The sequence below is a fragment of the Mercenaria mercenaria genome, chromosome 12 (assembly GCF_021730395.1).
Source record: "Mercenaria mercenaria strain notata chromosome 12, MADL_Memer_1, whole genome shotgun sequence".
In the NCBI taxonomy this organism is placed as follows: Eukaryota; Metazoa; Mollusca; class Bivalvia; order Venerida; family Veneridae; genus Mercenaria; species Mercenaria mercenaria.
In genome coordinates this window covers 2,469,057-2,480,333 of record NC_069372.1, presented here as the reverse complement: position 1 = coordinate 2,480,333, position 11,277 = coordinate 2,469,057, and the positions used below count along the sequence as shown (strand labels likewise).

General features: G+C 35.7%; 1 long non-coding RNA gene across 1 annotated transcript; it reads right to left on the bottom strand.

Annotated features, from left to right (window-relative positions):
* Positions 1–8,530: 8,530 nt before the first annotated feature.
* Positions 8,531–10,542, bottom strand: LOC123534576 (uncharacterized). The gene is made up of 3 exons (XR_008366345.1): positions 10,394–10,542; positions 9,216–9,340; positions 8,531–8,673 (listed from the first exon to the last, which is right to left on the bottom strand). It is a non-coding gene; the product is annotated as an uncharacterized LOC123534576 (long non-coding RNA).
* Between the last annotated feature and the right edge of the window lie 735 nt (positions 10,543–11,277).

The following is an 11,277-nucleotide window of genomic DNA, read 5'->3' as shown; positions in this document are numbered from 1 at the left end:
TGAACAATATTAAATAACCTAATAGCATCGTGTTAGAATCAGAATAATATAATATTATCTCAAACAGCTTTTTTTCTCTTGAATAATCTCATTGTCGTACAGACACGTATTATTATAGCATACGGGCGTCCTCGTAATATATTTCCTTCATATCTGAACTCCAAAGAATGACTTTATTCGACAAAATCACTGTTAAGGCTGTATAATTTCTTAACCTTTAGCCTGCTGGAGGCAATTGGTTTTGCCTTTGCGACCAGTGCAGACCAAGATCAGCCTGCACATCCGTGCAGTCTGATCATGGTCTGCACTGTTCGCTATTCAGTCAGTAAATTTTCAGTGAACATCCCTTTGCGTAATAAATGGTACCGCCCAAATTGAATGATAGACCAGTCCATTATAGAAATTTAGCAGGGTAAGGGTTAAACAACATTTATTTCATACGTAATTCTATAGAACTCAAATATATGGTGGTACTAGGAAATTTTTTTCTTAAAAAAATATATATCGATTACTCAGGAACCGCTTTTGATAACTAAGGTGTTTTATAAATTATAGTAATTTTGTGCAATCTTTTTTCTACTTATCTCTGGATTCACATGGATCTTCCTGATCATCTTAATTTCCATAGGAACAACATGCACATGTCAAGCATTTACAATGTTCTGAGAAAGAAATATCGAATGCTTTTGGTATACTTAGGGATTTTCCTGTGAAAATTATATATGCAATGACTGAAAACATTTTCAAAATTCAAAAAGTTCTTACTTCAACCACTATAGTTCTGTAGAACGATATAGTAGGGTTATTAAAATAGTAGCTCGATCTGGGATGCTGTATTCGGCTCGAGTGGGTTTGGCCACTTCGGATCTCACGAGGCGCGCAAGCTCCGAGTGTGATCCGTCCTTGCAAAATCCACGAGAGCCGAATACAAAATCCCAGATCTAACTACTGTTGTAATAACCTTTTTATTATATATCTCCAGCTTTTTTGTTTGTTGTTTTGTTATCGAACGAAATCTTACATGTTTGTCTATGTTAAAATAGAAATGAATGAAGTTTTTGTGTGCGCTTTTTATATAACTGTAGTCCGGCAACATACAATACGAAAGGTACAATACGGATTTTTTTCTGCCTGTCCGTATATATTTACTTGTGAAATACAAGCTATATTTTTGACAGGATTTATATAGGTATATAATAATTACTTTTATTATATACCTATATAAATTCGGTCAAAGATACGGCTTGTATTTCACAAGTAAAAACGGATGGACAGAAAACAATCCGTATTGTACATTTTGTATTGTACCGGTATGTTGCCGGACTACTTCCATTTAATATACATGACCTGACACAGTTCTATAAATAGCTCACATAAAACTTCACTCGGTTCTATTTTAACGTCGATAAACATTAAAAGTTTCGTTCGATAACAAAAGAAATCAAAAAGGTGGAGGTATTACAAGTGTGTGAAGTTGGCGAGAAGTTCGACATTCGACATTGAACATTGGATAAGAGAACGACATTGAACATTTAAAGCGTGAAGTTGGCAATAAGTTAAACATTCGACATTGAACATTCGATTTCAGAATGACATTAGACATTCGAATCGAAAACAACATTGGACATTCGAATCCAAAACGACATTGGACATTCGATTTCAGAACGACATTGGACATTCGAACACAGAACGACATTGGACATTCGAATCCAAAACAACATTGGACATTCGAATTCAGAACGACTTTGGACATTCGATTTCAGAACGACATTGGACATTCGATTTCAGAACAACATTGGACATTCGATACCAGAACGACATTGGACATTCGATTTCAGAACGACATTGGACATTCGATACCAGAACGACATTGGACATTCGAACCCAGAACGACATTTGACATTCGATTTCAGAACGACATTGGACATTCGATACCAGAACGACATTGGACGTTCGATTTCAGAACAACATTGGACATTCGATACCAGAACGACATTGGACATTCGAACCCAGAACGACATTGGACATTCGATTTCAGAACGACATTGGACATTTGAACACAGAACGACATTGGACATTCGAATCCAAATCAACATTTGACATTTGAACACAGAACGACATTGGACATTCGATACCAGAACGACATTGGACATTCAAACCCAGAACGACATTGGACATTCGATTTCAGAACGACATTGGACATTCGATTTCAGAACGTGATTAGACATTCGATTTCAGAACGACATTGGACATTCGATTTCAGAACGACATTGGACATTCGATACCAGAACGACATTGGATATTCGATTTCAGAACAACATTGGACATTCGATACCAGAACGACATTGGACATTCGAACCCAGAACGACATGGGACATTCGATTTCAAAACGACATTGGACATTTGAACACAGAACGACATTGGACATTCGAATCCAAATTAACATTTGACATTTGAACACAGAACGACATTGGACATTCGATTTCAGAACGACATTGGACATTCGATACCAGAACGACATTGGACATTCGATTTCAGAACGACATTGGACATTCGAACCCAGAACGACATGGGACATTCGATTTCAAAACGACATTGGACATTTGAACACAGAACGACATTGGACATTCGAATCCAAATCAACATTTGACATTTGAACACAGAACGACATTGGACATTCGAATCAAAAACGACATTGGATATTCGAACCCAGAACGACATTGGACATTGGATTTCAGAACGACATTGGACATTTGAACACAGAACGACATTGGACATTCGAATCCAAATCAACATTGGACATTCGATTTCAGAACAACATTGGACATTCGAACACAGAACGACATTGGACATTCGAATCCAAATCAACATTGGACATTGGATTTCAGAAGGACATTGGACATTGGATTTCAGAACGACATTGGAAATTCGATACCAGAACGACATTGGACATGTCGTTCTGAAATCGAATGTCCGATGTCGTTTTGTATTCGAATGTCCAATGTCGTTCTGTGTTGAATAACCAATGTCGTTCTGGTATCGAATGTCCAACGTCGTTTTTAATTCGCATGTCCAATGTCGGTCTGGTATCGAATGTCCAATGTCATTCTGGGTTCGAATGTCCAATGTCGTTTTTGACTGGAATGTTCAATTTCGTTCTGGTATCGAATGTCAAATGTCGTTCTGGGTTCGAATGTTCAGTATCGTTCTGGGTTCGAATGCCCAATGTCGTTCTGAAATCGAATGTCCAATGTCGTTCTGGGTTCGAATGTCCAATGTCGTTCTGGTATCGAATGTCCAGTGTCGTTTTCGATTCGAATGTCCAATGTCGTTTTCGATTCAAATGTCTAATGTTGATTTGGATTCGAATGTCCAATGTCGTTCTGTGTTCAAATGTCCAATGTCCAATGTCGTTCTGAAATCGAATGTCCAATGTCGTTCTGGGTTCGAATGTCCAATGTCGTTCTGGTATCGAATGTCCAATGTTGTTCTGAAATCGAACGTCAAATGTCGTTCTGGTATCGAATGTTCAATATCGTTCTGGGTTCAAATGTGTAATGTCGTTCTGGGTTCGAATGTCCAATGTCGTTCTGGGTTCGAATGTCCAATGTCGTTTTTGATTCGAATGTCCAATTTCGTTCTAGTATCGAATGTCCAATGTCGTTCTGTGTTCGAATGTCCAATGTCGTTCTGGTATCGAATGTCCAATGTCGTTCTGAAATCGAATGTCCAATGTCGTTCTGGTATTGAATGTCCAATGTCGTTCTGTGTTCGAATGTCCAATGTCGTTCTGGTATCGAATGTCCATTGTTGTTCTGAAATCAAATGTTCAATGTCGTTCTAAAATCGAATGTCCAATGTTGTTTTGGATTTGAATGTCCAATGTCGTTCTGTGTTCGAATGTTCAATGTCGTTCTGAAATCGAATGTCCAATGTCGTTCTGTGTTCGAATGTCCAATGTTGTTTTTGATTCGAATGTCCATTGTCATTCTGAAATCGAATGTTCAATGTCGAATATTTAACTTATTGCCAACTTCTCGCGTAAAATGTTTAATGTCGTTCTCTTTTCCAATGTTCAATGTCGAATGTCGAACTTCTCGCCAACTTCACACACTTAGGTATTACATAATAAAAGGGTCATTATAACAGTAGCAAGATCTGGGATTTTCTGTTCGGCTCTCGTGGAGTTTGCAAGGTCGAATTGCACTTTGCACTAGCGCGCCTTAGCAAAATCCACTGAAGCCGAATACAGCATCCCAGATCGAACTACTATTATTATAACCCTTTTTATCTTGATTGTGCAAAGTAAACAAACACCAAAAACCCTAACGTGGATTTGGTAGATGGAACAGTTATGCATTTTCGGTGATAAACAGCACCAAAAAATAGGAACACAGGAACTAGCAGGTGATTTTTACAATATTTTATTCACAAATCAAGTATATAAAGGCGGTCAACACAAATTATACAGTATACATAAAGAAAGAAAATCACACTTTTATATTAATAAATCTAGTTTAACCAGGAAACTTTAGACAAAAATACGAAAAGTCCACTGCATCGCAGTAGTAGATATCATGACATGTGTTTATAAAAGTTCCATTTATTTATCTACTGTATATAAAATATATCACAATAAAATGTATTTATGCTCTCGAAATTAATCTTATTACATTTTTTTACAAAAAGATGCGTAAGTATAATAAAAATATAAAAATAACAACATACAACAACAATTACGAAACTTACTGGTTCCGTTATTGCAAAAAAAAAAAAATACACCGTTTGAAAACATAAAATCTTATGCTGCAACAGTTGATATTTTGTTTATATTTAAAGTATTTTTTTTGAAATTTACTCTATATATAGAGCAAAATTATGTGTTATCGAAAATATACTGAACTTTCGATAGAATCGAAGTTCAATCAGCTGTTTTAACAAGGGCGCCCCCTAACGGGACATAATACTTCCTGTTTCAAGAAGAAATAAAAACATATAAATTTTTATATTTCTTCCTTTTCAAACGAACAGGAGCAGGCATGTAGATACTGACTTTTGAAAAAAAAAATCACAATTCTAAAAAAAAAACCTACTTATGCTTTGTTTTAGGTATGGCAACACAACTTTGTTGAGCTTAATGATTTTCCAGCTAGTTTATTAATGTAAGAAAATGTGAATTTCTGTAGCTTTTTGTAACAAACTCGATTTTTAGAAGTTTGGTTACTTCGTTAATTGAATGAATGTATATGGTAGCATTCCTCGATAATTCAAGTATAGATAACAACATATTGTTCTATAATCATGTAGAATTTCAAAAACTTACTTTCAGTAATTTTAAAGATATTAGCAAAATATCAAGTGTTGCGTAGGAAGACTTTGACTGTTTACAATAAATGAAAAGGAAGTATACGGTAGCCCATAGTTTTGAATTGCTATTACATGGAACAGCCTTATATACCGGCATATCTAACCTTTACTTCTAAAGTGTCAAGTCAAAAAAAAAAAAACAATATTAAAACTAAAAGAATTCAAACTAAAGGTAAATTTACAAAGCATTGTTCTTAAGATTTCATGGTTTAATGTTTAAATCCAGAGTTTGAGTAAACAGACATGTCACTCTTAGTAGCGGGTTTCCTCATTCGACAGAACATCCATGCCGTGATACCCGTGCAGATGAGTAAAGTAACGGAAACGGCAACCAAAACACCAATCAACGGGGTCTTGGACAGGCATACGTTAGCCTCGTTCTGGTTTTGCTTATCCGGTGTTGACATGTGTTCTACCTTTTTGTGACCTGTAAACAGAAACAAATGCATCCGTAGAAAAATATGAAAATGTTTTGTATATTTCTTTTCTTTTCGAATTGCGATTTAACATTTCTATCATATCTGAAATGTTAAAAGAAGTTTGCCCTAAAAGTATGCTAATAAATTGTTGACCGTGTACAGTATTCTGTATCGGATGATCTTTCATGCAGCTTGTTTGCATAATTTGAATTCGTTTTTTTTGCAACACACATATTTTATCATATGGAAAAAAATATTTCTACGAAAAATACTTTACTTTCTGCTTTGTCATCTATTTCAGACTATTGGTATTTAAAGTATAAATTTGGTTTCAAATCCCCAAAAATGGTTATTAGGCGAAAGTGTACATTAGAAAAAAGCGAACTTTTTAATACCGAGTTACGTCTAAAGCTTTAAATCATTAAGCTTATTAGACCTTAAAAATTATAGGGATACCATGTCGGTATAAATCAAAAATCTATGAAATAAACAGATCTGAATTCTCATAACAGCATAGAGCGAAGTCTCGTTAAAGCTCGTGACAACCAAACGAGATATGACGTTTATTTTAGTTTTACTCAGTCAGGGTATAGGCGATTGATTCATTGATCAAGGTGTGTAACATGATTTGACAAGAAAACGACCAGTTACGATTCTGTTATTATGTTATTTCTTTGTGAATAAAATAAGCAACTTACCAGCTGGGAACACGACGAGAGATGCAGCTAGCTCAATTTCAACTGGATCGTTTGTCATACTAGTATTCGCACTTCTCTTTCGTCGCTTGCTACAGGTAGGCTGTAAATATATAAAAAATAATTAACTGCTTGGATTTTTTTTGAAAAATGCATTTTGAAAACAAACAACAAATAATAAATAGATTAGAATCTGAAAACTAATACATGTAGGCCTACTCTATTTCGTTTTTGGTAAGCGTCTGCTTAATGTCGAGTTGTAAAATAACACAGTTTTCAACCTTCTTTGTTTAATGGGAAAATGGAACGGGTCGTGTTAGAATGCTTATTCTAATATGCATGTTTCTGTTAAAACATGCTTACTATATTTTGTCTACTGTTAAGGGCATATTAGAATCGAAATAATGTATAGCAAAATCGTGTTTTACGTAGATTAATACACTCAAAATCAGTTATATGTCGCCGGGCTACGCCCTCGTGAAATTATTCCGCGGACGTATAACCTCTTTTCGGGTATTAATAACGTTAAGGCATGGGATTTTATACACATTTTTCTATAACACATAAATGATATTATTATGGCCATTCTCATCCATCATCCCGAGACAAACCAGGAAACCATGGTAGGTCTCTGGTGTGTGAGAATGCTGAATGGCTTGCTGGTCAATAATTGAGCCGTGCCATGGGACAACCAACGTAGTGGGTTTGCAACCAGCATGGATCCAGACCAGCCTGCGCATCCGCGCAGTCTGGTCATGATCCATGCTGTTCGCTAACGGTTTCTCTAATTGCAATAGGCTTTAAAAGCGAACAGCATCGATCCTGACCAGACTGCGCGGATCCATGCTGGTCGCAAACCCACTATGTTGGTTTTCTCATGGCACGGCTCAAATCTTATCAAAACATGAAATAGAGTAGGCTGCGCGGATCCATGCTGGTCGCAAACCCACTATGTTGGTTTTCTCATGGCACGGCTCAAATCTTATCAAAACATGAAATAGAGTAGGCCTACAATAGCAAGATAGTATATTTCAATCAGATTGGCAGGTCAGTAGACAAAACTGTTATGCATAACAGACATTCTGTAAGTGTTTAATTACATGACATTAGAATTTAGCCCAGCAAACATGTGTTGAATAAAGACCGATCAATAGTACAGAACACAATGAATGAATTAATCAAACACAGCTGCAATAAACTCAGAAAACAGTGAATGAATTAATCAAACACAACTGCAATAAAGACAGAACACAGCGAATGAATTAATCAAACACAGCTGCAATAAACACAGAACACAGTGAATGAATTAATCAAACACAGCTGCAATAAACACAGAAAACAGTGAATGAATTAATCAAACACAGCTGCAATAAACACAGAAAACAGTGAATGAATGAATCAAGCACAGCTAAAATATTAACAAGGACAAGAGGGTTATGTCAACCCTATATCGCTCAACAGAGATTCACAACTCAAACCGGTATAACAAGAAATAGTCTGCCATATTACTAATCTGCAGTTCAGAGCAGAATTCATATAGGTAGACTAGAACCTGTCCTGGAAGCCTTTTTTTTATAAGATGGATTTTAACAATTGTAGTAAATATTCACCAAAATGACTCAACGAAACTATTATCAAATCGGACCAAGTAGTTTCAAGAGACGGCATTTGATTTTTTCTATTTTTAGCTCTGGTGGTAATCTTTTCTTGAAAATTGAAAAATTGTTACTTTTCGTAGATAGTTAATTACAACTGAATCGGACCAATAAATTTTACAATACTGAAGACGTTTTAGTATAATCACTTTATACAGGGAAGGTGTGACCATGTTTTTGCCAACTCAGTATAATTTAAACAAACTTGGTAGAGGGTCTGTGCAGTTATTTCAAAACTGGGCCAGCACTATCTGACAAGATATTTAAACTGCCCACTATATACATATATAGAAAATTAACCCAAAAATAAAAGAAGATTTTTGAATGGTAGGATTTTCTTTCAATTTAAAGTCTGCTAGTCCTTTCTAATATGAGTTTATTTACTTACCGGCTTCATTTGCTGGTATTGACAGGGCGATCTGTACGGAGTCTCCAACGTTTCCAGTTGTGATAGTATTTGCAGAGCTATCTTGGAAGTCAACGGTGAATGTCGGTGCTACAGTTGGTGTTCCGTCAGTTACATCAAAGTCCTCTCCGCTGTAATACAGAATAACGTCATAATATTTAAGTAAAATATTTTAACAAAATAACGTCATATTTAGATAATGAACGTAACAACTTGTTGCAACTCTAATCAGAACACGTGAACACCGTGCATCTGAAACTGAATTTGAGCATGTGACCCTTAGTTTGTGCTGCTATCCTTTGCACCTGTGACAACAGTATTATCCGAATCTTTTTTTAACTTTTTTATTTGCTATTTTTGTGATGAATTGTCAATAACAGGTGACATAATAACCTAAGCATGCTGTTCTTGTAAATGGTCTGCAAGTAAAGAACCTATAATAGGAAAAATTGCATCTCGTGTGCCTAGTTATTTTATCACAGGATTCTCATGGGAAATATCATTAACAGATACTCCTTCTAGCTTTTTATATTATAGTGTTCGACTGTGATTTGTTAAAGACAGACTTGTGGTGTCTTGTTGAATTTCTTGTGGAATTTCTAATTTCTGGTTCGACCTATCGAATTTAATATGGAACGAAATGAATATCAAAAATGAATAATCAAATTCTTACCTTGCCCCAAGGTTGACAACTTCTGTTACACTGGTAGTGTCAAGGTTACAGGTCACTTTGACGATGTAGTCAGTAGCCAAATTAATAGTGGAGTATTCCTGCACGACCAGCTTGAATTCAGTCCCCTGAGAAAAATGAGACAGAAATAAGAAAGTTAGCAAAGTATATGACTTACAGAACGCTTACAAATGTAGTCTGGACAACTGTGGCGCCGTTGAGGTCACAGGTTACTGTGGCGATATAATCGGTGGGTAGGTTTACCGTACCGTATTCCTGAACGACGAGCGTGAACTCTGTGTCCTGTCGGGTAAATCAAATACAGCACAAATTTTGATTAAAAAACATATTGTTAAAACATTGAGAAATTCTTAAAAAAGTGACAGATTAGATAACTAATTTGTGCCTGCAATTTTGCAGTCGGTGGCAAAAAGCCTTCATTTTTAAATTTTACTCATGATCTTATACTAGTATCACTGGCGCCAGATCAGAAAGAAAATGCCTCTGTACATGTTATACCCTACCCCTAGGTATTATAGAATACCTAGGGGTAGGGTATAACATGTACAGAGGCATTTTCTTTCTGATCTGGCGCCAGTGACTAGTATCTCCGAAACTATGATCTAGATGAGGAGACGCTTGAAGATTTAAGTACTTTTTCAGCAAAAGTCCTTTCATACGTTAGTAATAAGTACTTAATGATAATTAATTATGTAAAACAGACTGGTAAAACGGTAGTCACGTGATGAAAAAAAATAATGCAGAACAGAAGGAATTTAGCAGAAAATTGCATCAAATTCATATAACATCAACCTATAATATGTTTTTTTATAACTTTTAGGTAAATTACGCCACGGGCACCTGTAACGCTACCACACGTGCAGAAATGAGAGTAAAAACCGTTCTTGACTTGATTTGTGTTTTTCTTAGTTTTTCTTGGATCACTATCACAATTCTACTTTGGGTCAATTGCAAGACTGTACACGTACAAATATGTGTAATTACAGTTTCTATACTGAATCCGACATTACACAAACTAATAGAAACTTAAGTATAATGAAATTCACCAATATAGCAATGTTCCTTTTTGAGACGGGTAAATGGTCTCACACATGGAGATAGTCGCGAGTTATTGCCCTTTAAATAGCAACTTTAACAGCGATAGAAATAAAGCATCTTACCAGCGCAGGTACGGTCCCTGTTATGCAAGCAGCCGCGTCGAACGTGTACGTCCCTGTAGCGGCCGTGCTTTGTGCTGCACATTGTCCGTCTATGAATATTACTCCAGTTGTAGAACCGGAAGTTAACGATACGGTGTAGGCTGGAGCGACAGTGCATGTCACAGACACTGAAAAAGTCAAAAACGTATAAACATAGAAAAAAAATCGGTGCAATGAAATCAATGCTTGATTTTTTTTCTATTTTTTTTTTTCTTTTTAATCTGTGAACTCGACTGGTCTTTATAACTTTGGTATTGACGCATAGGGTTTATTTATCGGGTATCTACTGAAATATTGTCTAAATAGAACCACAGTAACTATGGTGTCCATTTTGTGACTCAATCAAAGCCTTACAAAGCAAATTACAATTTAAAATATTTTGCGAGTTCAAATTAAGTCTTACATCTTTTTTTCACATTAAAAGTGCACATTTTTACAGGTTCGGCGACAAGACTGGTTAATATATGCGTTTAGGTACGGTGTATGCGTTTAGGTACGGAACTGTACAAGTGACAGAATAAGAACTACAAAATGTTTCTGTACATATTATCACTTTAAAAGAAATACAATGGTGTTGCTCTACACAACAAAAGTACTTTCTGAACTATATACTTCTACATTTTTCAGAAACAAAGTTATGTAAAAAAGGCCAATGAATTTTAAAGGACATTTTTGTCCACTGATATATTTAGTTCTGTATTCGAATAAGCACTTAGCATTAAGCATTTGGCATATTTTACTTCGCATTTTGCAATTTACAATTAGCATTTATCATTAGACAGTGTACTGTATATTTGACATGAAACCGTTGGCAAATAGCATGGCGCATCGGCCTTCCATAGATA